The sequence below is a fragment of the Falco punctatus genome (assembly GCF_963210335.1).
Source record: "Falco punctatus genome assembly, chromosome: 4".
In the NCBI taxonomy this organism is placed as follows: Eukaryota; Metazoa; Chordata; class Aves; order Falconiformes; family Falconidae; genus Falco; species Falco punctatus.
In genome coordinates, this window is record NC_137583.1 from 86,344,949 (window position 1) to 86,372,853 (window position 27,905).

A 27,905-nucleotide genomic window follows, 5' to 3' on the forward strand; every position below is an offset into this window, starting at 1 on the left:
CTGCTCTATGATAGAGGCTTGGTTCTGCAATGGTGTCAGAGTGGGAAAGGAATCAGGCAGAAGCTGTTCAAAGTTTGGGGGTGGTTTTTGTTTGTTTGTTTGTTCTGGTTTGGTTTGGGTTTTCCCCACCTTCCTCAGAAGGCAGACAATTTGCATTTGGAAGTACTTCCACAGTTGTCTGAGGGAAAGGAGATGTGAGCAGTTTCCATAACTAGTGTTTTATCAAGGACCAGCAAGAGAAAATGTCTCATTTGAAGAGGAAAGAAAGATGGTGAGTTGATGACAGAGAACTGAGCCAGGACAGCTGTTCTTGAGAGTGAAGTTTTGCTTCTCACAATAAAATGAGCAAAGGTATTTTAGAGGAGACCAGAAATTGCCCCCTAGGGAGGCAGAAATAAAAGAGAAATGATCAAGCATCTGCTGAAATGCTTAACTTCAGACCGGAGGAGTGCAGAGCACCTATACAGGACCCCATTCTGCTATCAGTGTAAAAATGACAGCGCACTCATTGATTTCAATGGGTGTTAGATCAAATCTTTAACATTGCACTGAGCTGTAGTTTCCAGCAAAACGTTTACAGGTAGATGTCAGTGTGAAGTATTTACTTGTTTCTCTTCAGACCATGTAAAGCGTTTGCCCTTTGCAAGTATTTTTGAAATGCATACTAAAATGAAGCAGTGCGTTTTTATAGAATCGTCAAAAATAGACGCTACTGTTGACTTCCTCTGCTGTTTATAGAGGGAAGAGATGTCCTGACATGTTCCAGATAGATGTGCTGGGGCTGTGTGTCTGTGAATGGGGGTTGATTCTACCGACCAAATGGGCGATTGTCTTAGAATGCAATGTATATACTGCATAAAGATCTATGTGGATCATTAAATTTATTTGTTTGTTTCCTTGGGGGCAGGAATAAACAATGCAATGGAGCACTGCTATGCTTTCTCAGTAGGTTTCTGTCTGTTATCATCTGATACCTATTGAAAAATAAAACAATGTCATTGTTCCAGGTTTTGCTTACACTTAGACATTTATTTGCGTGTCAACAGAAAATGTACAGCAGTGTTTGCATTGTATCTAGGGCTCAGAGGCTATAGGATGTTCAGAAATTTTTCTACCTTTGATTTAGGAGAAATATTGATCCTGAGGTTTACTGCTCAGTGCTGACCGGCTATCTAATTTTTCTTCTGAGTATTACTTCTTCATGGTAATTTCTTACGCTCTGCATAACAGGAATATAAAGCAAACAAAAATAATAATTGGTGACTTAGGTTGTCAGAAATCTGGTTTTAGAAAACAAAGTTCCCTGTACTGCTTTTCTGTAATAGGATTTCTGAGCTTTTTTTCTGTCATTCAGTAATTAGTGGCTGTAGTTTAACTTGAAAATGACCTACAGTGGATTATCTGATTACTCAACAAACAAATCTTTAAGTTTTGAAAGAAGTTAGTTGAGGGGTTAATGGTTGTAGTAACACCAGTAACTCAGAAATTTCACGTATAAGGAATATATATATAATTTTAATGAAAATTTACTCATATATATTCCCATTTTGGCAGGGTTTTTTGGTTTGTTTTTGTTTTGTTTCAGATATTCAAAGATTTCTTTATATTAAATTACCTTCCAAGAGCTTATGCACTACACTTCTTATGTAGCGTATAGCATTTCATTTCTGACTCACTTCTGACAGTGAAATGGAGGTAGATTTGTTTACTGGAAACAGCAATATAGCTAGAAGTACACGTCAACCTTAATATTACAAAAGGAGTATTCACATTGCAGTACATGCTTAAAATTCTTGTAAAGACGCCTGGGTGCTTGGGAAGTGGTGCCACGGTAGGAACTCAAGTGCTGTGTCACAGTGTTTTGGTGCACCACTGAACTGGTTGTTCTGTTGCACTCTTTGATATACAAACTGGTCACTGTACTTATTTTCTGGGATTGTTTATCACTTCATGTGTAACTGCTTGTAAATGGCATTGGGGAATGCTTTTTCTCCTTTGAGAAGAGAAAGAAAGTACTTAGGTTTTTCTCTTTTTTTTTTCTCTTTTTTTTTTTTTTCTTTTTCTTATTTTTTTTTTCCTCATCAGTTGATTTTGAAGATCATATTGGGAATACTGCTGAAAAAAATTGTGTGAAATGCAGCTTTGATGTAAAACTGATTTCCAATCACATTTTTATTTTCATCTGTATCGCTACTTGATGTTTTGACTTTGAAGTAATTAACAGCAGTAATTTTATTGTTTACAGTATTTCTTAGGAAGTATGCAAGATTCATGGTGTACAGTGAATTACGAATCCCTATATATGAGCTTGCTACTCAATATTTTCTTAGTCTGCTTGTGCTGACATAGAAAAAGATACAGTTTTCAGAAAGAATAGAATTGGTCGTCACTTACGTGAATACATTTAATCTCAAATGTTTGTTTACTTTGCAAAGTCAGTAAAACTAGCTCTGTCATTAAAATGATGCCTCTTAGTAATACTGATTCAGAAGTGATCACGTTGAAAGCTTTGAATCTCATTCAGTTTTATCTCAAGATGAAGTGGGTGTTGAAAGCCCATCTTGTAGTACAGTAAACATACAGGGTGATACGGCATCACACACACTAATACTGAGATCTTACTGTAAATTTTATTCAGTGATGTTTTTCTTACCTTGCCAATAAATTCTTTGTATTCTTGCCATTTTTTTGAAATAAGCACAGGGGGATCAAAACTCTTAACTTCTGAAATCAAGGCTAATGAACAGCTCAACCAGGAGAGGTCATCATAAGATAAAAAGTAACATGGAAAATACAAATTTAGTGCTTTATAGTCTTTTCCATGTCTTAAAGATGGAATTATAAGAATATGACTATAGGAAGGCTAACTTTCACCTCTTTTCTTACAAAAAACCCACACAAAGCAGTGACCTTATCTTCTTAATGGGGATGTTAAAAGGATTCATCATAGGATCATCTGCTTCTCTATGAAAGCAACTCACTTTAGATGTAATTATCTTTCACAGCTAGTTTTTATTTTTGGTTATGTCTGTTCATGCACCATGCAAACCTGATCAGTACAGGACTATTAAAACTTACCATTCTGAGACTTTCCATGCTTTTGCAGTAGGTCCCATGCCAGTGCTGCAGTTGATGTTTAACCCCTTTTTACGGTAATTGATGCAGAAATCAAATGAAGAGCAGGTATAGTAAATCATGAAGATTTGTGTATCAGCAAAAATATGCATCTTTTAGCCTTGTCTACATGGCACCCAGGCTTTCTTTAATAGCTTGGGTAAAGCAAGAAATGTACTGAAAAAGTGTAATGTCCCTTTTGAAAGAGCAAGGCATTGTATGAGAAACTTCTTTTCAGGACTTCTGGACTAGATAGAATTAGAGAATCTATCCATCCAGTTCATGGTGCTTGAATGTTGGGTATGTGGGGATGTCACGTATTCTGTTAGACTCACAGCTGGTGTTAGTTTTCTTCCAGGTAATTTTTTGGACATAATGGTATTTTGTGCAATCTGGTAAATGCCAGTTGTGTTTCTGTTATATCTGGTTAAACTTTCCTAGTTTAGGCCCTGTTGTCTGGATGCAAACTTGGAGATGCCACAGAATTTAGTTTCAAGTATACCAGAACATTTTCATGTAGATTTAAGGTTTAATTGTTTGTCTTACTCCAAGGGTGTCAAAGCACTTACAAATATACTAAACTTTTAAACTGAGGGCCTAAGTTTCCAGTAAGGCCATAGGATTTCATAACATTAAACATATGCTGGTTTTTTTCTTTCTGAACTCTGTAGCTGTAAATTAAACTAAACACATCTGCAATTATATAACAGTACCATTATTTAAGTGCTATGCACCACAATATAATACAATCAATATTCAACAGGCAAACAAGAGTTTGTTAATTGGTTATTATTTGACAACTTTGAACTGAGTTACTCAGGGTGACTTTTACAATGCATATGCTTTTCCTAGAACAATACAATAACCTTACATGTGAATGAAATAGTAATAAGTAGTCTACTGGCATTTCCATATTTGTGACAGCAGCTAGAGCCTGTGTCGGTGCTGAAGAGCCGAAGTTTTAGAGTCCTTAGCTTCTGTGCACGGAACATAGCACACAGCCTGACCGCAGGCGTCTGTCTAGGTACAGAAAGTCTGATTCAAAGTTTGATATGGTCAGTTGGCACTGAATCAATTGCAAATGCCATTGAATTAATGTTTTTTTTAAAATGGTTTTTGCTGGGGTTCTTTTTGTTCTGGGTTTAGTTCATTTATTTTTTTAAACTCTGGTGCGCTAATATGGAATAAGACACAAAAAGTGCTTCAGTAAGTGGTCCAGTCTGCAAGAAAGTTTGAAACTGAGGTTAAAGTCTAGGAATTGAAAACTTGTCTCTGTGCACATTGGCTGTTTCTTGTGCAGAGACAAGAAATATTTTATGATTATTCTCTTTTTTTTTTTTTTTTTTACTCAGGTAATTTTAACATATTTGAAAGATTATTTCAGTTGATGCAGTCATGACAGGAAATTCTTTATATATAATATATTAATCAGACATTAGAAACTGGAGATCTACTTTGATAACTCTTTATCACCATGGATTTGTGAGAGAGTAGGTTTTGCTATAGGAGTTCTTTAGGAATTTCAGCTTGGATCTGTAAATCTTATAAAGAAACAGATCTCATGTTCAATGTGCAGTAAATATAGCAATATTTTAGACTTTGTAATATTCCTAATGATTGGGGCAATCACAAAGTATGCCCAAACTATGGGGGTTTTCTACATTTTCTACATATGCAGAAGCTGATCTAATTTGACTCATAGGTCAAACACAAGATAACTAGTTCCATCCTGAGGTGTGCCACTGCCCATGCCTGTATTTCCCAAGTGCCAGTCATGCTGGGTCTTACAAAAGTACATGGATTGGCAAATACGTTTCAATCACTTCAGATAGAAAATGTTAGAGAATCAAAATCAGTCCCTCCTCATCAGATGAAACTCTGAGTGACTTTTTCATTTTGTTAGTCTTCAAAATTTTAAAGAATACATTTAAGATTATGGCAGTGTTTAGAAAGAGGTGTTAATTTGATGAAGGCATCGTTCCAAAATCTACATGAACACAGGGTCCTTCTTTGACAGATCAGGAAGATCTGTGGGACAAGGAGTATGAACTGGTAGCTTGATTCTTCTCCCACCGAAGGACACAGAAGTGCCACTGGTTATAAGGACTGTGTGGTTGTGGGTTTTTTTTGTCAGTGTATCCATGATTCAGTCTGTTGGTGTGGGATACTAGAAATGATTAAAAAGTTCTTCACATTTCTGCCTTTGAACTAGCACTGATTTTATCTGTATTACACTTCATTTATTCAGCTGCTTTATTGGCATTGCATAGGTAGATAATCTGAGACCACCAGCTAATTGCAGGACATGTTAAAACTAAATTTGGTAGTGTAGGAAATTGTGGTAATCAGTAATCAATTCTTTTGAGCTATTTGCAGTTCCAGCTTTGAAGATATCATAGATATAACAAAAGCACTCCCAAGACTGATGTTTGACATTTACAAAGGACTCCGGTACATCTAGATTTTGATAGCTCTGCAATTTTACAAGCAGCTTTACAAAGTTGAGACCTTTCCTGCCTAAGAAATTGTCTCAGTATTCTTGCGCTGCTGTAGTATCTGCCCATTTCCTATTTGTTCCTTAAGCTTGAACAACTGGTAATTGAGAGCAGAAAAAGATATTGACGTTCACATTTACCTCTTTCTTCTGCCCAAAAATGTCTAGAGATTTTTTGGCTTTACATACTCGTATAGAGGTGTTTTTTCAGATATTTAACGTGAGTGCTCATGCTAAGCCCACTGAGGGACTGATTTATTTAGACTTACTGTTCATAATTTGATGTTAATATTTATCAACATGTAAAATATTGATCAAATATTTTATTTTCAGCTGTGTGCAGACTCCAAAAATATGTTTTAAATAAATCAATGGCTAAGATTTATTCAACATAGCTAGGAACTTTGTTGACATTTGTATTAGTAAAACCTCAGGCTGGGTTACAACTTTAAATGGGTAAATAAAATAAGCAGCTAAAAATACTTTCTAGTAGCCAGGGAGCATTTGAACTTTTCTAGCCAAAGGATTTCCCATCCTGCAAACAAATGTGATATCTTAGAATGAACATTTATTATTTGTTTCTTTAGCATATTTGAGGTCCCTTTTAAAGGGAAAGTAACATTTTAATTTAGAAATGTAATGACCTGTTTATATATCTGTCTAAATATAACGTAAACATTCTGTTTGATTTTGTAAGGCTGCTATATCATTTAATATTTTGTAGCCTTTGCTCAGGGAAATCAGCCATGCACACACTCCATTTCTCTCTACTTTCTCTGTTTCTATGATGTAGAAATTAACTGACTATAAGCATTTTTTGCACCAAGTCTAGAAGTGTGCCACTGTCCATTTTTTTATCACCTAAATGGTGATAAAGCCTTGGCTGTGTCTGTGATCGATTGCTCAATCATCTTATATACTTACACCAATATTCATTGTAAGGCCAATGAAAACCTGGGATGCAGAGGGAAGGAATACAGAAGATGATCAACAGATATGCTGATGAGACTGAAAGGGTCTGTTTTCACAAAGGGCAGCAGAGAAGCTGATGGAAAATTTGCCAGGGGAAAAAAAGGAAGAATTAGTGACAACAAATGGAAGCTTAGAAGTATATGGGCCTAATGCAACGGGATGCAGCACAGCAGGCAAGGGAATTGCAATATATTTTAGGTTTTCATGTGTTACCTACTGGGTTTAAATGTCACTGATAAAAAGTTCTTGAAACACAGTTTGACATGCGGTTAAACTGGGATGTGATTTTACTCCCAGATATATTTATGAGAAAAATTGCAAGGCTGTGGTTGGGGAAAAGCCTTATGTATTAAGACCAAACCAACAAACAAAACCCCAAAAATCTTTAATTTACAGCCTGTTGACCAGTTTTCAAACAGATCTCTAGATTCTGCCCAGATTGTCAGCGAGACATAGAAGGGTCTTATACATCTTTCATTTTCCCTGAATACAGATGAATGTTCAAGTATCTTTAAAAGGATGAGAATAAATGGAAGAAAAGGAAAATAAATTCATTTTAAAACAAAATTAAAAATAAAGACTAACGGCCTCCCACCGTTGTTCTGGACCATGAAAAAAGAAGGGGTGTGGGGGCTGAAGAGAGGTTCTCTCCCATACAGTGACAGTAACGTGTTCCCTTCCTGGTGAGCAGTGGAGTCAGAGGGAATAGCTTGTCCTGTCCTCAGCTTTATCATCACATTAGAGGATGAGTGAGCTTCTGTGAGAGAGGGAGTCGGAAGCATATCCTGCCCAGGGCAGGCTCTGCTGGCTACATGATCCCAAGCTTCAGCAAGCTGTACTCTCTAATGTGCTTTCCTTCAGTTTTACATCCAAAAAAATGATGCTGCTGGGCATACTGTCAGTTATATGATGAATGTCCTACCTGCTTCTTTCCTGGTACAACCAAGCTGTTTGAAGTGATAGCAGAATTCCCTATAGATTAGAGATGGTATCCATTAGAGTTCCAGCCTTCTTCCAAAAACACATGCTGCCAGGCCACACACCCATTTGCTTCTGCTCTTAATTATTTGCCATTTTTCATATACCTCCTTTCTCATTTTATTAATAGTCTTACTCCCTGCTCTCTGCCCTCTCCCCACCCTTTCCTCCAGCAATAAACTGACTCCACTGACTTGTCTTGGATTTTCATTGATTCATCACCATATCAAGTAATTTGCTGAGCCTGGAACTAAGGGAGATTGTCTTCACTGATTCCTGATTAATTCATCTGTATGTGTAAGCTAAGTACACAGGTAATAACTCAATTGAAATTCCTTCACTGCTTAATTGCTGTGCCGTAGTCCTGGCATGTTAAGTCAGATAATCAGATATTATAAATTAAGTTAGGATTATTTTTTTCCAAAACCAATTATTAGAATGTCATCATAAGGAATGCGTTTACTAACTCTGTTTATAATTATGCATAAAATGGACTTTCAGCCTTTAGGTCAGTACAGTGCATATGTATTATACATATGGAAAAAATTACATCAAAGATATGATGTAAGTCATGCTCCCAAACCTACGTATTCCTATCTTATAAGGCCAAGAAGGTTCACTGAACCCAGCTGTGGTGATATGGCTGGTTGTGTTATGATCTTCATCTGCTTCAGACATCACAGAATCAAAGATTCAGTGAACCACAGAATGGTTTGGGTTGGAAGGGACATTTAAAGATCATCTAGTGCAACTCACCCTGCCAATGGTAGGGACATCTTCCACTCAGTCAGGTTCTCAAAGCTCTGCCCAAAGTGACCTTGAACGTTCCAGGGATGAGGCATCTCCAACTTCTCTGGGCAATCTGTGTCAGAATTTCTGTCTTCTGTCGAATTTAAATCTACCCTGTTTTAGTTTAAAACTGTTACCCCTGTCCTATCACAACACACCCTGGTAGAAAGTCTTTCTCCATCTCTCTTGTAAGCTCCCTCTAAGTATGGAAAGGCCACAATAAGGTGTCCCTAGAGCCTTCTCCAGGATAAATAACCTCAACTCTCTCAGCCTTTCTTTATAAAAGGGAGAAGCCCTCTGACCATTTTTGTGACCCTCCTCTGGACCTGCTCTTACAGGTCCATGTCTGTCTTGTGCTGGGAGCCCCAGGTGGGGTCTCAGGAGAGCAGAGTAGATGGGTAGAATCACCTCCCTGGACCTGCTGGATCCTCAGATGGTCTTGAACCTGATCTTCTCCTACAATGGGTGGGACATCATTCCCCCGGTCTCTGCCTTGAGATTCAGGGGCCTGAGAGAGATGGGAAATGCAATTGCCAGTGAAAATTTGAAGGAAAATAGTTGTTGAGTACCTCAGACTTCTCCATATCAGTTGTCACCAGATGCCCTGTCGTATTTTTCAGGGGGGCACAGTATCTTTTATCTTCCTTTTCTGACTAACATACCTGCTAAGCTTTTAACACATTTCCTCCCAGCACTGGATGTCTCAGTCAGGAACTATGTTCTTTAGTCTAAGCTTATGACTTTACACATGGCCACATTAAAATGCCTAATGTTTCCTTTTACTAGCTGACCTAGATGTCCCAAGCTTGTGACAGAAGCAAACTTCAAGTCATCTTCAGCTTCAAAAAGTATGAATTTTTCTGCAGTTCAAATAATAAAGGTGTTAAATACCGAAGGGTTAAAAAACAGATTTCTACCAGTTCTCACTAGAAACCAGTCATCTCCTTTGTTATGGTTACATTTTGAGATACTCAATGTGTCACATTTATAATAGTTTTGTATCTTTGTTAAAATAGTGTACACTGTAGTCAAATGCCTTTAGAATTTGAAATGCATACTAGTACAGTGTGTGCAGAAACAGATATAAATGCATATATATGCCAATTTGGTGTTATTTAAATCTGTCATCTCAGAAAAAAAAAAAAGGCCTTACAAAAAAACCCCAAAACACATCAGGATACTTTGACAAGATTGATTTTTCATAAACCCATCTTGATTTGCACTAACTACATTTACCTCCTTTAAATTTTTATTAATTGTGTTCTATTATTTTGTCTAGCAGCAATGTTAGTTGGAGCGGCTTGTGATGGCGCGGGTCGTCTTCAGTGTTCGCACACCGTGCTTACCTTCATGGTGCCTTTTGGTGTTCCCTTGGTGTTCCCTTGGTGTTCCAAGGGTTACTGCAATTCAGCAATAACAGTGCTCAGAGACCTTCCCAGATATAGGTTGCTCTGTTGGTTTGAAACTGTCTAGCCTTGTTAGCTTCTCTTTAACATCTTCCTCTGTTTTTTATTAGAATGTAAATTGTTTTATTGCCACTCTGGGATCTGACTATGCAGTCTCGTTTGTTTTCCTAACACTGTATGGTTTTGTCTTTTCTACAAGATGGGCAATTTCACCACTTGTACATAGCAGTCTTTTGATATGGATCCTTCTGCTCCTCATCTCCTCTCTTACCTCTTGTTTAAAAAAAGCAAACACACCTGATTTTTGGCCTTCTTTTACTTTTTTATTTTCCTTATGTCTTCTGTGCGTAGCCAAATTAAGCCTTGTTTTCTTTTGCTTATAATTTTCCTGTATTTTAAAGATTCTGATTTACTGAATCACAAAACAGTTGATGTTGTAACGGACTGCTGGAGGTCATCTTGCTTTGCTCAAGCAAGGTCACCTAGAGCAGGACCATGTCCAGAGGGCTCCAGATAGTTAACAACCTCCCTGGTCCTCTCTCCACTTCAAGCAGATAACTCCACATCCTCCCTGGACACCCTCTGCCAGTGCTTGGGCAGCCTCACAGCGAAAATGTTTTCCCTGATGTTCAGATGGAACCTTGTGTTTCAGTGTGTGCCTGTTGGCTGACAGGTTCCTGTCAGCCCGTTTCTCCAGCCTGTTGAGGTCCCTCTGGATGACAGTATGACCCTCTGGTGCATCAGCGACTCCTCACAGTTCTGTGTCCTCAGCAAACTTGCCAGGGGTGCACAGCACCCAAATGATTAACAAAGATGCTGAACAAGGCGGTACTCGGTACTGACTCCAAGGGTAAACTGTTCCAACTAGACTTTATGCCCCTCTCTAGGCCTGGCCATTCAGCTAGTTTCTAATCCACTGTCTGCTCAGGCAGCCTATGCTTCATCAAATTTTCTATGGGGACCTTATTGGAGACAGTGTGAAAAGCCTTACTGAAGTCCAGGGAGACAATTAACAACTGCTCTTCTCTCATCTACTAGGCTAGTCATTTCATCATAGGATTTTATCAAGCTGGTCAAGCATGACTTCCCCTAGGTGAAGCCATGCTGACTGCTTCTGATGATTTTCTTTTACTTAATGTGCTTGGAAATGGTTTCCAGGATGAGCTGCTCCATCACCTTCCCAGGGACTGAGGTGAGGCTGACAGGTCTGTAGTTCCCTGGGTGCTCCTTCTTGCCCTTCTTGAAGATAGGAGTGACATCTGCTTTCCTCCAGTCCTCATGCAGCTCTCTAAATTGCCATATATGTTGTCAAGCATTTACTAAAGTATTTTTAAACAATTTCTATTTACATTTCTTGCTGTTAGCACTCATAAGTTGTGAAGAGGTCTAGCTACTGCTGCTACTAAATATACTTAATAATGGATTTTTATCTTTATCAAGGAGCAACCAAAACATGTCATTAACACTAGAAACACAAGTAATACAGCTTTATCATTATTAGAAGTTTTAATTCTGACCTATAAATTAAAATCTTATATGCATATAATTACCTGTCAGGATCACTGAACCCAGCTACAGTGATATGATAGGTTGTGTTGTACCTTCATCTGCTTCACACATCATACAATCATAGAATCAGTGAACCACAGAATGATTTGGGTTGGAAGGGACCTTTAAAGATCATCTAGTCCAACCACACGGCCATAAGCATGGACATCTTCCACTCGATCATGTTGCTCAGAGCCCCATCCAACCTGACCTTGGATGTTTCCAGCTTTAGGGTATCCACAGCTTCTCTGGGTGACCTATTCCAGTGTCTCCCCACTCTCCTTGGAAAATATTTCTTCCTTGTATGCAATCTATATCTACCCTGTAGGAAGGCTAGACAGCAGCAATAAAAATGGCCTTAAAGAGATTGAAAGAAGATGATTGTTGGTCTCAGGCATAAAGAAGCAATATAATCTTTTCTGACTCAATTCTGGCCTGGTCCCTGCTATTACTTAAAGCCACAAGAGAAGATTCATCTGGATTTTTGGTCTGGTAGGCATATCTCACTGATTACTGATTTGTGCATTTAATGACTTACTGTATCAAGACAAGTCCCACAGAAATGGTATTCCCAGTCTTCACTCACCTCTTTCTCTGTATTGATAAGGAATGTTTTGTTCAGAATTCTTGTTGTCATAAAGAATATTTATATTCTGAATTAAAAAAAAAAAAAAATCACTCCTCTTTAGTTGCTGAAGATTTACCTTTCATGAAATAGCAGCAAAAGCATTATGTCCATTGTGAAGCATGTTCAGAGATGGGAGTTGATTTTATTTTTTTCCTCACTGGGAAAGGAAATTGCTTTTGGTTTTATAACAAATCTGAAATGAGGTAGCTCAAATGTGTAGTTTCATCATGTTATGATGCCATGTGTGTATATCTTGAGGTGTGGGGTTGGTTTTTTTTTTGTTTGTTTGTTTGTTGTGGTTTTTTTTGTAAAGGGCAAAAAAACCTTCCTTTCCTCAAAAAATGTACTATAATATCAAGGAATCTTCCTGATGGAAACCCAGAATGGACTGACCATATTAATGTTGACCATTTACATATGCTTTATTGACCTGACAGAGGAGAAATTATCTTGCAGAAAGAAAATTAATTTGGTGCTTATGTTTTCCTCTGGAACATAAGCAGTTGATAGTAAGAGCCCCCCTTTTTTTTTTATCTTGGTTTTTTTTTGTTTGTTTTTTTAACTGACCATATTTCACTGATCATATTTGACTCTCAGAAAAGTCTTTGCTTGTCCTGAAAAATATTGTGAGAAGTCGTGAAAGGCTGAATCATTGTGCTTGAAAGTGCCTAGAGAGGGAGCCCTTCTGCTAGATTCCTGAAGAGTTTGGATCTTGCATACTAACTTAGAAATAGAGCAGCCAGTTCACTACACTATGTGTCTTGTAAGTAGCCCTGTCTAGTGAACCAAGTTCTAACTCAACTTTTGGTGATGACAGACTTTGACTATAAACAGCTTACCAGAGTACTTCACTTGAGAATATGTATCTGATTTATACAGTTGTTGAGTCCTGCAAAATATAGCTGAAGGCAGTGGGGACCAGGCAAGCCAACGCTGATGTTCTGAGCTAGGGGTACTCAGAATTACAGGCGTATCACAAACCCAGACATACGAAGAAAACAATCTACTGAGTTCTGTCCACAAAGTTGTGGCATAAAAATTCCCTTTAATTCTTCTCAGCAAGTCTAGAAAAGAAAGACAGAACCAAACTAGGAAGACCTAGAGATGCCAGTAAGCTGAAATTTCAAACATGCCTCAGATTCAAAATTCAGTGGAGTGAGGTCAGTTTTTCTAGGCCAGACATGTCCCTCCACATATTCCTCAAAACACCGCATCAGAATCTGTTTGGCCTTTTTTTTTCTGATTTAGGTACATATGCAGTGTCCCTTGGAATTGCCCGAGATCCTCTGTATCATAGTATACTGTGAAGCGTTGATGTAGGAATGCATCCCCCAAAATGTTGTCAGATGGCATGGATGAAAGTAGCTGCTACTGAAAAAGTGCACAAGTAACTGAGTAAAAGGGTATAGATGTAAACTCAAAGAAAATGAGACTGAACTGTCAACTGAACTATAAATAAAATCATGTCATAATTATGAGAAATCGCAACAATTGTTCCAAGTCTGCTTGTAGGAGTGAAAAGACCCTTAACGTCAAATGTCTCATTTCTGCAGAGCCACAAAGATAAGGACAGGGCTGAGAATTTCTCAGAGAATTTTCAGTGGTATTTCAGTGGCGTGATTGGTATTTTATCCCCATTCATAGAGTTAAGGCAGTACTCTGCTTCCCAAGAAGAAAAATATTGTTTACAAATATAGCCTGTTATTTATTTAGAAATCTTTACTTATAAATCAATATGCCATGCTTTGCTTTAATAACTGATCACAGAAAGTAACGAACATACAGTTATAAGGGATCTCATAGTAATTCAGACTATAAAGATGTAAATGCTTCTAATAACACACAAACCGTATATATCAAAGGAAGATTGTTCTGGTGTCTGTTTTAATGAGGACTGTAGTTACTTTTCAGCACTGGTGTTTAATGCTTACAAAGTTTTGTTTTCTTTCTTTCTTTCCATCTTCCTTCTGCCTCAAGCAGATATTTCAATTAATTGAAATGAGAATACTTAAATCATATTCCAGGAGATTCTTATCCTTTGATTCTGGCAAAGGAACAAAAGGGGAAAACCAGACATCTTCCTATATATATTCTAGTGGGCAAATCCTTAATAATGTCTGAGATGGTTCCATAAAGAGTTGAAAAGATGTGAATACATTCTGCCTGAGGTTTTATGGTAGAAAGGGATGTGGAGACCTTAAGAGCAAGGAGCAGAACTTCCTTCTATATGATGTTCTTGATATTTTTCAGGGGAAAAATTAATGGGCTAGCAGACATGTTTGCAGCACACATGTAATTTGCAGCTGGGGTGTGTAGAAGTCTAGTATGGACGGGAGCTCCTCTAAAATTGTCCAGAGGCTGTGCATAGAGACAGAGAACCTGGAGCTGTGTTGGTTCCATGCAGGTTTTATTGCACATGATGTGTTTTGACCACTTTTGTAGATATAAATGGACTAAATATTCCAACACTTGTAAAATGAGCCTCAAATGTAAATCTGGCCATGTGTTATATATGCCTTTAATAAGAAGAGAAAGAGTGTTGTGCATAGAACAATGTTTATAACACAACTGATGGCAGCAAAAATTTTCTGTGATAGGTCTCTAATTTATTTTCAGTAATGGTAATATTTTCATAAAACATATTAAAATTATCCAGCCACATTGTATACAGTGAAATATCCTTTTGACTGTTAAGGAGCATTTGTGAAATCTGACTTTTGTGGAAAGGCACCTCAAAGACTTTCAAAGAAGGAACCTGGTTCAGCCACAGATTCACTCTTCAAATACAAGTATTTTATTGTTCAAGACTTGTTTAAATTGAATTCAATACACATAATCAATCAGGCTGCGAAATGGACTTCATACCTGAAGCCTGAGTTTCTGGGAATAACTCCTCAGCTAGTGTAATTTCTGTGTCTTGAGTAATTTAATGCTTGAAATAATAAGGGACCTCTCTGTCATAAGCTGAGCAAAGATGGGGAGAAAAGATCACATGAAAATGACAGACATTGACTTTTGGGAAAATAATAATAAATAAACAGAGGCCAATAACCTTATTCAAGGTTGAATTGTTAAATGTTTTTTTACTGATTATTTTAGGGAACTAGCTGTGGAGCTAGAATGATACAGTGTGCTTTGTTGTGTGACCACAGGAACAGGGAGAGTAGGAATTTGGATATTTAAGAGTTTATTGACTTCTGTGTAGTTCTCCTAAAAAATCAACCACCAAGTTTATTTCTAGATAGGATGAACCCGTCAGAAGTTAGTTCCTAAGGATTTTTAGTTCCAAAGTTTACATTCTGTTCAATTCAGAGACACAGACACTAATTTGTCTAATTGGTACTGAGTAATGAATTTTAGAATACACAAACTCCGTCTGTCTTAATTACCTGGTTAGAGCTTTAAAAATGGCAGCCAATTAAGCCAGGAAATGCATGTGATTTGAGTGGCAGTTAGAAGGTAGAGCTTTCAGTTAATTTTTAGTTTTCTTTGACTGTTAAGTGTGGCTTTTTGGCTGACATCAGGTGATTTTAAAAAATTGTGGATCTTACAGAACTAGAGTAGTATCCAATGAAACTGATTGACTAGAAATTGAAGCTATAAAGAATGATTTAGATTATGATAATCTTGTGTAAGAATGTCACAAGTTCTTTACAAGCCAGCTATCATGTGTGTTTAGATAATTTGAACTGCTTGTCAGTGTCTTTCTTCAAACAAACTATAAATTATTTGCCTTGTGGTGTTCACTGCAGCATCTGCACTTCCAGTCCATAAAATCAGCAGAGTAACATGCACCTAACATTATTTTTAATAGTTATTAATATATGTTCTGTTAAAGACATTTCAGTCATTGATCTGGAAGTCAGAACTGCTCATGCTTTGCAATGGATTGTTTGTCTATGTCTTTGTAACTTAAATTAATGTTTTACTTGACCGAATCATAACATGATCTGATGATACACTATATATATATATATATATATATATATATATATATAATATAATATTAAAAAGTCCACACACTATATCCAGAAGACCATCTTTCTTGAAGTGTTGGAACTTGTAACAGTGTTCAAGGGATGGTTTAGCCACACTTCGGTCACACTGAAAAGTCAACATTTTTTAATATCTGGTGTGATTTGTATATGATTCCAAAATATATTTTCACTGTTTGTTAATACCATAGATTATACTGTCACATCAAAAAAATATTGCACATCCGTATGTCAAATATTACTTCCTGTACTTTCTAAGTCTTACATTTCATACACTAAACAACTAAATTGCTATGCACATCTTTGATAGGTATAATTTCTGAAAAACCCTTATGATACCAAAATTTTGCCAATTTTAACAAAACATTGGAAACTCTTGGGAAGTGGGTGTATTAGCACAATATGGCCCATACTCTCCCACAGCTTCACTGCTGTGCAGTGGTGAGGGCGCAGCTCTAGGGTGGTCTACCTGGAGTAATGTTCTGCAAGTAAATAAAATGTCCACTCAAAATGTCCACTGGGCGGTAAATGTCCATGTTCACTTATAGAAAAGTAATCTAGAAGTCAGTTAAATAAAAGACTGAAATATGATAGGGCCAATTTTACTTTGAAGGGAACACAGTGCCTTCACAGGGGGCCAGGATCACCATATGAGTAACTCAGATTGTTGCTGAGTTAGTGACTGCTCATAGGATCAGGAAGGACTTAAGAGATACACCAATTGATTGCTGACATTCAGAAGCACATAGGATATACGTGAACCTTCCACTCCTCAATCACAGATCCAGGTCTACTGGGTGACTTTACTCATTTTGCTGTTAATTCAGTTTCCAGGAGCAAGGGAATGAATGGTTCGTGAGAACTGCAGTTGGAATCATCAGGCATAATATTCTTCAGTCCAGCCACAAGAGGCTGCCCGTTTCTCCTTGAGGCTCCTGGCTTTGCCCCAGCCACCCTAGCCGCAGTGGGCAGCTCACCTGGGTTACACGTGCAAGGACTCCTTCTGCGCAAGTGCAAGGCTTGGTGCCCTAAACACTTTGTTGCAAAGAACTGGAAATTTTTAAGCTGATTGGTAAGAGCTTTAGGGAAGGCATAGAACCTTTTTCCAGAAGTGATATAAAATGGTGTGAAATGTTTCAGTGAAAGTTTTGGCAGTGAGTTGGCCAGCTGACACAGGTTGAGTAAGAAATTGCGAATATGCCGAGGGAATTTTTAGCTTCCTTTCATAAAGGTCAGGGCCGATATCAAAACTAATCAGACCCCTTAGCATGTGCTCATTTGATCCGGGACTGGATCTGCATTGGCTGATGCTAAGTAGGGGATTGTTAACTGCAAGGGAGCTGAACCAAGGATTTGGGAAAGGAGACCAGCTAACCTCAGCCACCTCCTTTTGGCAAGCATCCATTGTACAGGTCCTTTCCAGAGGCTGTCCTAACAAACCAGAATTAAATAAACCAGAATTAGAAGTAAATCTAGATGCCTAACCGACAGATGTCTTCTCTGTTAGGGTCTTACTTCCTTGTACAGTAAATAACTGTGCCTGATGCCATCTTTTTAACATGTAAGGGGGTTATACTGTCCTGTTCTAACCCTGGACTGAAAGTTTGCTGGGAGGGCTGGGGGTTTATACCATGACTGTCTGCGTTCCTGCTGTAGGAAGTGCTGAAGGTGTAACCCAATTAAAACCCATGTTTTGTATCTTGGCTTTTTTCACTGCATTGTGTGGGCTATTAAGTCCTCAAACCATTTTTGAAAAACAGTGTGTCATAGGCTGTTTTTTCTTAAACTCTGTGTAGAACGTTCTCTTAGTGACTTTCTAGCAATTTATAGAACAAACAACATTTCTCCCCAGGCAGTTAGTAGTTAATTTTCATCTGGATACTTAATTTTTACAACAAACATGTGAAAGCCAGCTTCTCTTTCAAATAATAAGAGAGACATTATGCTTCAGATCAGGTTTTGTACAAGAAATAAGTCAGAAAATGAATCAAACCACTATTTTGCATTCGACAGATCATTTAGTAAACAAGCATAGAAAATTAGAACCCCATTGATATGATAATACCTAACTACAACTGTACTATTTTCTGGATCACAAAATTTTAATTAAAAATAGTAGAATACTGAGCCAACCTCACTCTTACTTCCCACTCCTCTTAATTGCTGAACATCATGGATTTTTGTTCATTGTCAAATTTCTACTAAATTAGACCTGATCATTACAGCCCCAAAGCACATGAAATTAAGCCTCTGTTGATAAAGTAGTGCAGAAATAAAAATTTTCCTTTCCAGTACACCAGCTTGCAATACCACATTATCAGATAAGCTTTAAAAATAATTTCATTTAAAATTCATCTGTAATCAAACTATGAAGTTGATCTTCCTAGTCGATCTGATCATTGATCTTTTCATTAGTTTCCCATCCCCACCCCCTTCTTATATAAAGTGGCTCTTCAGATAAACAGTGAGTCAAAAATCAAATAAAGTGTTCTCAGCCCGTTTCAAAAAGTTTTCAGAGAAAAGAAAAAGCGTATCCTGAACTGCGCTTTGGCACCAAGTAATTTTTTTCTTCGTAGGCAAAGGGATCCTAACACTGTATGGGCAGGCACAGGTTCATTTTCTACTGTTGTAATATTTCCCTTTTATCTTCAGCACACTGACATCAATGTCCAACTTTATGATGACGATGATCTGGGATCTTTTTCTTCTTCTTAAATTATAACAAACATTTCTTTATTCCTTACACATAGCATAGCATCAAAATGGACAATCGTCATAAATTTACTGTTGATGGACAGCGTGATTTATGAGCTGTTCACAGTCTCATCCAGCTGTTTTGCATTGGAGCAAGTTTGGATCCATGGTGAACGAGTGTTGAGTGTTACAGTAATCGCTTGTTTGACCTCGGAGCGCCCACTGTTTAATGTAGCTAACACAATGGATGTTTTGATGCTGTTTTAAGAAGTAAATGTACTCTTCTGCAGCATGTCTGTATGTACGGGGTCTGGCTGGGGTGGAGTTGGTTTTCCTCACAGCAGCTCCAATGATGCTGTGTGTTGGGTTTGTGACTAAGGCAGTGTCGGTAATGCACCAGTGGACTGGTTACCATTGCACAGCGCTTGCGTGGGGCCAAGGCTTTTTCTTTGCCTCACTCTGTGCCCCTGACCCCGGTGAGCAGGCAGAGGTTGGACAAGAGACTGGGAAGAGACACAGCGAGGAGGGAGTGGGAACATTCATGGTCACGGTGTTTGTCTTCCCAAGTTACTGTTACGCATGCTGAGCGCACAGCTTTTCCTCACCTGTTAAACTGTTGTCATCTTGCTCCTTGCGTGTTCCTATCTTCCTTCTGCTTTATCCCTGTCCTGCGGGAAAGCGGAATCAGTGAGCAGCTGTGTGGGTGCTTGGCTGCTGCCCAGGCTCAGCCCTTAACGCTGGTGTTTTGTTAGGTTGCCATCTCAGAAAAACAATCCTTGATATATCCCCTACTTGATTCTGATATTTAAAAAAAGTGTATGTTCCATCGTGCATTAAGATCAGGTGGTTATACTAAATAAATGATTTAATGAAAGAGACAGCAGGCTCCTTTAGATATTTTAGAACACAGACATTTAGTTTCAGCTCCTTGCAATGTCTCTTTGTTCTCTTTGGCTTAAATAATTCTGCAGTGCAGGGAAATATTTTTTATCGTATTATGAATATCTTATCAGAAAGAAATAATAGTTTATTTAAGACTATATACCAAACAACGCTGCTTTGGAGGAACTGGTTTTTTTTCCCCACATGGAATGCTAACTGCCATGTAGTTGAGACAACACAGTTTTTTATAGATTAAATATGTTGCACCTGGTTTGAAGAATGGTGACTCATTATACTGATGAAATTCAGGACCTAATCTTTTAAAATGGACCAAAAAATCAGCCAGTTTGTGTATGCAATTAGGAAAACAGTCCTAATGCTGACACTTGTCATCCACAGGGAGACTTTATGTGCCCCTCAGAGGCTGGTTCTGTCCCTTTGTCATAGGGACTGTATTTCAGAGTCAAGTGGCTTGGTGGGGTGCCTGAGGCTAAACTGAGTAAGAGTATCTTTCATGGAAAATCTAGGTCTGCTTAAATGAAGGAGAAAAGCAATAATAAAGACAAGGCAAAAGGAGCATCCACTTGTCTCCAGTTGGACTGGAAAGGAGACAGGTATGCTTGAGGCTTGTTCACTGGCATTGCTATGCCGGCAAATGGGAAGGCAGGTTCCCATGGTGCAGAGCAGGACCTACTCAGGTGGCAAACACATGGACCTGGAGGAAAGAGTGAAGTGAGGAGTGAGTGTATGTCTTCACCAGGAGAATCGAGACATCAGCCTAATAGATTTCAAGGAAGCTGAATCCATCATGTCTAAGTATGATTCAAACTTCTGAGGTAGTCTTCTAACTTTTCATGGTTAATATTTGATCTAGATATCTGTAAGACACCTTTTTTGCTTTCCTCCCATCTTTAATTTCCACTAGAGCCAGGATGTAGCAACAGAAGAACAGGGGAAAGAATGAAGTGAAGGAGAGCAAAAAATAATTACTACATTGCTTGCTTTTTGAAAGTGCTTGTGATTACAGCTGCTAATTAAGTACAGCAGAAGGCCTGTACTTAAGAAAACATGTATTTTTGCACTTAGAATCAAGACCATTGCATCAACTGACACCGAAAACATACTGCATGCATTAAAACACAAACGAACAGACAATATACTGTGGAATATGTATTTTGGTGAAACCAAACATATATTTTTTTTTTCATATTCCATGCACATGACATGATTAAAGCAGTTTCCAGCATATTTTTTTGCATGGAACTTGACCTACTTTCACACTTCTATGGTTTAACAGAAAGTATTGCTTGTATTATATTCCTTCTTTATAAAAATCTATGAAATCAATCTTTAAGAAAACTCCACTAAACTGTAACTAGCATGTGTGCAGTTTAAGATATAATAATAATGTATAGCTGAATAATAGCATTCCATGATTAGGAATCTAGTAATAGTGTGTAGGCATTGTGTTCAAAGCAATAATCATTACTCAAGCAAGCAGTACCTGCAAAGTCATCCATATTTGTGTAAATAAGAAATTACCTACATTTCTAAGGAATGAAGGATCAAGTCCATGTATTACTTAATCATAGTACCTTCTTATACTACTTAAGGCTTTTTTTGTGCGTGCTGCAAGGGAATAAATGGAGATTAAGGAGGTACTTGATTTGCAAAAGGCATATGAGGCAGTAAATCAAGTTGATTGGTTCCTACTGCCCTTTTAGTACCAGATTGCTAGGCAGTATCACTTTTGCCCCAAACCCTCTTTTCTTACTGTCATGTAGCTTTTCTTCTGCTTTCTAAAGTGTCTGAAGAAGGTCCTGAAGTGTTTTTCATGGGAGAGCAACCACTTAAAATACTTAACCTTAAGGTGGAAAACTAAGAGAGTGATTTTAATGAATGGTTTAAAATTGAACTATTAATTTTATAATTGTGGTTTCTCTTTCAGACTGTAGGAAGAGTGTATGTATCCATAGAATTTCCTTCTTTTTTTCCAGTGATATATAAGTATGTAGGATTATAAAAATACTTTCTTTCTGTACAAACCTTGCTTTGCTCCCTATCAATATTATTATTTGCCATTACCTCCCTTTGCCTGACAGCAAAGTCCTGTGACACCTGAAATTGAATAGTAAATGCTGACACACATTATTCCAAATAAATATATGGCAAATGGACAAAGTTTGTGATATGTTCAGCACACACTGGGGTAAGACAATGCTAGCCCTCAAGATCCTTTCTCTTAGATAACATTGCACAGATAAAGGACTAGTAGTATTCTCAACAGCATTATAAGCACACCCCAGGTCTGTTTCATCCTTTTTTAGGTGTTGAAGTGTTATCAGTCTTATTCTTTTTTTTTTTTTTTTTTTTTTTTATTTTTTAATGCTGGGCAAATGAATTAATTTCTTTATGTTATGGCTGAAAATTATTTAGATGTTTCAATGTACTGTAATGGTGTAAGAGTGAAGTAATTTTCTTGCTGAACACACTGATGAGAAAAAAGAAAGGTGCTATGCAATCGAGAGGACAATAGATTAGGGACGGGACAGATTACAATTTCATGTTTAGATGCTGCCGAGATCTTATTACACTCAGGTTTAACATCTCCCCTTTCTCAAATGACCTTAACAGACAAAACTGGTTTTGTTCAATTCAAGGGTTATCAGTGATAAAGAAGTTCATCAGTCCTTAAGAGGAGTAGTGTTTCCTGTGGATGACACTGTTATGGAGAAAATATAGTCAAACAGATAATAAAATGTAAGGCACAGCACAAAAATCTATATGGTTTTTTATGTTTTGTTGATTTTCAGTGTGACTTGTGCTGCTCATTGTCTAAGGTAATAGAGAAACAATGGTGATATTAAGTTTATAAATCCAGTGGAAATGGGATGTTGACACCTATCACCTACAGGTTTCTTTGAAAGTCTTCAAAACCTGGCACTTTTGGAAATAACCACCTAAAGTTGAAGCTTCAAAGCATTTTGAAAATTAGCTTCAGTGAACTGGGTTTGAAAACCTTGCTGTGTTCTTTTTGTCTTTAAACATGAAACATTAGATTGGAAGAAAACTCATCCTCTCTTTGCTCATGATTTTTTGGTTTCACTTTATGTATCTATATATTTTATTATATTCTGCTTAGTATTATTACATAAATATGCATTAGATAGCTTTTATTAGGGAGGTTCCCAAAAGTGGAATAATATGTAGTGCTTTTCTTTGTGTAATAACATCATCTCTTGGGCCATAGTCAAACTTCTTGTCCACTGCTGTTTACTGCCCTGCCTGAATGTATGCAAGTGAGAGTGTATCCTGGATGTCTCAAGACCCATAGCCGTCATTTAATTTACTCATGTGCCATGTTTACTACAAAAATATCTGGGGAAAAATCATATTAAGGTGTGGTCTAAAGTATGCAGTGGTTCTGGCACCGAAACATTGGAAAGTTAAAAACCTTGAAACCCAGTGAAGCTGCAGTACAGCTGCCTCTACCTTTCTCTTCCTGCCACAGCCTGTCAAAAGCGTGCGGTGGCTAAGTTAAATAGTTTTGTTTAAGAACAAGAAATGAAGTGATCTGTAGCAGCTTGAATCTGTTTGTGCAAACATAATTGTTTACTGAAATTCTTTACAGTACATTCCCAAGGGCTATGGAAATTGGTCCAAGAACAGGCTCTGCTCTGCTGCTGCCCTGCTCTGCTGTCAATATCAGCTCTTCTCAGACGGAGGAAGGAGGTCTCCATCTTCCTCTGTCTGAAAACAATTCATAGCTTTCAGGAGAGAAAAGCATTTTTCTTTGCAGAAATGTTAATGTGGGGAATACAGTAATATAATTCAGAGAAAAATAGAACTGTTGTAGCCTTCATAAATTGAAGTGTTTGGCCACTGAGCCTGAGAATTGGATGAAAATGTAGCACCAAACCTTATTGTTTATTCCTCAGTCAGCTTAATCTCTCTTAGATTTTGATTCAGATGCTTTGAACATGTGTCTCCATCCCAAAACCCTTCAGTGCTAAGAAGCTTCATCATTATCTGCCCTTTTCCATGATCCTTATGATTCTTCATCAGTTTGAACCTGCCACGTTAGGATGTAGGGTAACAAAATTTTTGAAAACATTGGCACAGCATGTGTTACATTAGCATGCAAATTATCTATCATTTTTCATGAAGCTGACCCATGAAAGTATTTAATTTTCCCAGTTGATGGGAATGATGTCTTTTGATGTTGATCTTGATCTTAAATGTAATTTAAGAAGAAAAGAAAATGTTTTAGAGACTATTAAGTTTGTGTCATAAAAACCCCCAACAAACTAGTCTGTATTTAGCAATTGTTTTGAGTGTTCTGTTTGTAGGTTTGTGGGGGATAATTTTTATAAATATCTGTGTATCCATGTGATTTTTTATTTCTAACTTGCTTCATAGAAAGAGGTGAATACACATTGGAGGAGATATGTTTCACATTCTTATGAGCGATGCCCACCATGTACATCACCTAACAGCAAGGGCATGGAAGTCAGACTTGATTCACACATTTTTTAGGCATCCACTACTATTCTTTCTAACAATCATCACTGCTGCAATCACAGTCTAATTACTTATTTTCAGTTATGATCTTTCCTGTCTTTAAAATTGTTGTGTACTTATAGAGAGTAAACTGACTGACTGGTGGTTTTTATGGAGCACTTCTCTTAAAAACCCTGTTTCATATGTCTCTGCATGTGAAGCACATGTGATGAGCTTCAGCTCTGAAAATAGAACCTCTGATCTTGGAGAAAAGAATACTGAAAAATATCTGAAGAGTACTGAGTGCAGCTTTGGGCTTCCCAGTAAAGGAAGACATTGACATACTGGGACCAATCCAGCAGAAAACCACCAAGATGTCTGATGCCTGGATGCACACAATGTAGGAAGAAAGACTCAGAGAAATAGTTTTGCAGTCTTTAGTGTAGAAAGCTAAAGAGAGGTAGATATTGCTGTTATATTCAACTACCTAATGACAGAGTGCAGAGAAGATGGAGCCAGGCTCCTTCCAGCAGTAGGAAAAGAGGCAACAATTCCAAGTTGCAACAACCAAAATTCTGCAAAAATACAGGAAAAAAAGAAAAACAAACCTACAAAGAAATTCCATAGTGGAAGTAGGAAAATATTGGAATAGGTTATCCAAAGAGGTTAAGGGATCTTTGTCTCTGGAGATACTCAGTAAATGGACAAGTACCTGAGCAAGGCCTACATCTGCATACTGGAGATGGCTGTATCCCTGCAAGCCTGCCAACAAGGACATTGTGGAATTCTACCTGGGATGTGTAGATACAGAACAGGAGGGCAGAGGCAAGTGAGCCCGTCAGATGGGACCTAAGGAACATAATGGCTGGGACAAGGTTCACTGGAGAATTGGCCTGAAGCCCTAGCCAGGGAGTTTCTACATGTGTGGGCTCCATGTCCAATGGGATTAGGAAAGGACAATGGCTGAGCTACAGCAAAGTCCCTGACAGTCTGCAAGAAAGGAGGCAAAACCTCCATCTAACAAAAAGGCAAACTGCCATTGGAGTGATGAAGGGCTTGCCCACCACTGGCTGTGGTAAACCCCTAAAATGCCCTGAAACCAGCTGCTCACCTGTCCTTTAGTATCTAGTGCGCAGCGAGGTTCAAATTAGTAGCTGGAATGTGTGCCACACAAGAGGTGTAAAGCAGGGAGTGTATGTGGTTCTGCTAGAACTATAGCAGACATCATCGAATTCTTTCGTCACCTCACACTCATGAAACACAAAAGACACTTGGAGGGTGGTCCGTATTAATAACGTAGCTGGGAATACATGTACATGAGGATGTTGATTCTATATTAGAATGAGATAAAGGAGCATTAAGAGTGCTTACTTCTGCACAGCCCTCTGATTTTTGCCTCCCTGGAGAACTCTACTTTCCTACCTAGAAACAAGGTGGGAAAGACAAACGTGCAGTTGTACAACTCACAGTATGGCACATAAATCAGATTTCCATGATGATTCCTTCCAGGTTATGTACTGAGTTTATGCCAGTGTCTCCAGTGCTGTTGATGTGTATCTGGTTCCCAAAGACAAAGTAAGAGTGGACAAAAATATTCAAGATGATTCTGCCCTATTTCTGCTGGTTAGGGCTCCAAAGGTAGTTTAGGGAAGTTGATTTATTTTACCTCAGGCGCTCCCTGAAGGAAATTACTGCTAGGATAATATAGTTCTTTAAAATACTCAGTAACCAGCAGCTGTGTGGCTAAGTAGAACAGTTACAGCTTAATATTTAAGGAACTGTGAATTTATGAAGCAGCAGTGATACTTCTGTTAAAATTGAATATATTTTCTATGAGGACAGCAGCTAAATTATTACTGGTTTTAATATTAAATACATGTAGCATTTGATTAAAATGTTTGAAACATCTAATATGTTGCTTTATTGGTTGAACATTTTTAATATCCAACATAGCAACAGCCACCTTTCCATGAGTGCCATTCAAAGAGGGATTAATAGGTCTGATCTCTGTCCATGTTGATACGTTAATTTGTATTCCATCTCTGATGGTTGAGGCAGTAACCTTTTTTTAAAGACATCTAACAATAATTAATGTAATCTCTGCAATTATAATTTCCCATTCAAATATTACAAAATGATAGTGAGAGTCATTGACTTAAAAAACAAAAATACTTTTGTAATAAAAATATGTAAATAAATGCATCCTGACACATGCCACATAAAAATATCATATTCAACTTGTTACACTCAGACTGAAATAATAATTCACATAGATGTCTTCACCAGCATCACTACTTATTTTAAAAGGTGTCTTGCAATCAAAATCTGGCCTACACGGACCTTCATCTTAGTGTGTTGAATTGGACTTTCAAGAATATTGGAAGTTCTATGGTTTTCTCAGTTTCTGATTTTCGTTTTTCCTGTACTTTTGCAAACTCTTCCACTTTACAGCTATATCCAATGAAATAGTAACAATAACAGCAACACCTGATTTACCAAAGCCAAGTCTATAAAAATTTTAATCAATACAGAGCAGAACAATGTTCTCTCCACGTTCTCTGCTATTTGCCTAATGATGCTAATAAATTTAAGTGATTATTAATTTATTAATTCATTTGTTACATTTAACTGCTGATGACCAAACTCAGATATCCAGGTTAAAGGTCTGGTGGTCTGGTAGACTGACTTCACAATACATGTGGAATTCTTCCAATGCATCTTCCCACATGAGACCAATTTAGGCTTCCTGAGTTACCTATCTTTCTTCCACTGACTATATCAGAAAACTAAGGTAGCTAGACTACTGATTTAAACATCTTAGTTAAACATCTGGAGTTGATATTAATACAGGCTTAGTATTTCTGGTCAGGACAAACAAGCAAGAAAAAACTTTTAACATCTTTTGGATGCCCAAAATACTTTTTTTGTCGTTAATTCGAGTGTGTTATTTTTATGTCCTACTAGCTTTATCTTACTAGCTTTATCCATGGGTACTGAGAATTGTCAAGTTTGACATCGCAATGGTGACCACACTGTATTTCAAAGGACAAGACTGTAAATAAAACAGCATGCATCACTTAAACAGACTTGTTGCACAAGTAAACTATTTCTTTGCAGAAGGCATAAATGTTTCATGTTTAGGCAGAGCTGGATTTTTTTTTTTTTTAATCTCATTGCAGCGTTAGTTCATGTTGAAAAGTGGTCTTCCTTTTCTTTTCTTTCTCTGCCTCAACTGCATTGTGGCTTTTTATATCTGCAGTAGTTGTGTCTAGATTTAAAACCAAAGGGAATTGTGCCATTCAGAACACACAAGGTTTTGGGTCATCGAAGGTGATGTCCTGTGGTCATGCGCAACTGCTTCCTAAAACTTCATTTCTGAACAGATGAAGTTTGAAAAGTTGAGAACTTTTTTTTTTTTTAGTTTCTGTTTGATTTTATATCAAGAGTATCAGGACTCATGTAGTACATTAAGTGCCCAGGACATGCAGTGTAGGCCTGTATCTTGTAAACTGACACAAAGATCAGCCAGTAAAGATCAGTTTAAACAACTGGAGTCTTGCAAACCAGCAGTGACATCAGCCTATGCTTCCTCGGAGCCGCTTTTGGCCCATCTGTTTTCTGGCATGACCGGTTAGCCCCTTGGGAGTCCTTTCTGTCTTCAGGCCCATTCATCTTTCTCTGCTAACTGGTTAGCAATGCACACGGGGTTGGATTTGTCTCTTTTTCTCCATGGTGAATTCACTTAAGCTGAGAAGAGGTCCATCGTTCACATGTAAGGTCAGGACAGATACAGTCCCAAATAGTCATTAGAGGGTCAATTTGTTACTGCTGTGTTTCTGCAATGAACTTGGATCTGGAAACAGAAGCAGGGCATAAGAAGTTAATAATCAGTTTCACTAGCAGAC

At 37.8% G+C, this 27,905-nt stretch overlaps 1 protein-coding gene across 1 annotated transcript in view; it reads left to right on the top strand.

Moving 5' to 3' along the window:
* The window catches only part of CNTNAP2 (contactin associated protein 2), a 1,227,711-nt gene that overhangs the window by 83,210 nt on the left and 1,116,596 nt on the right, over positions 1–27,905 (top strand). The gene's annotated exons all lie outside the window — the stretch shown is intronic.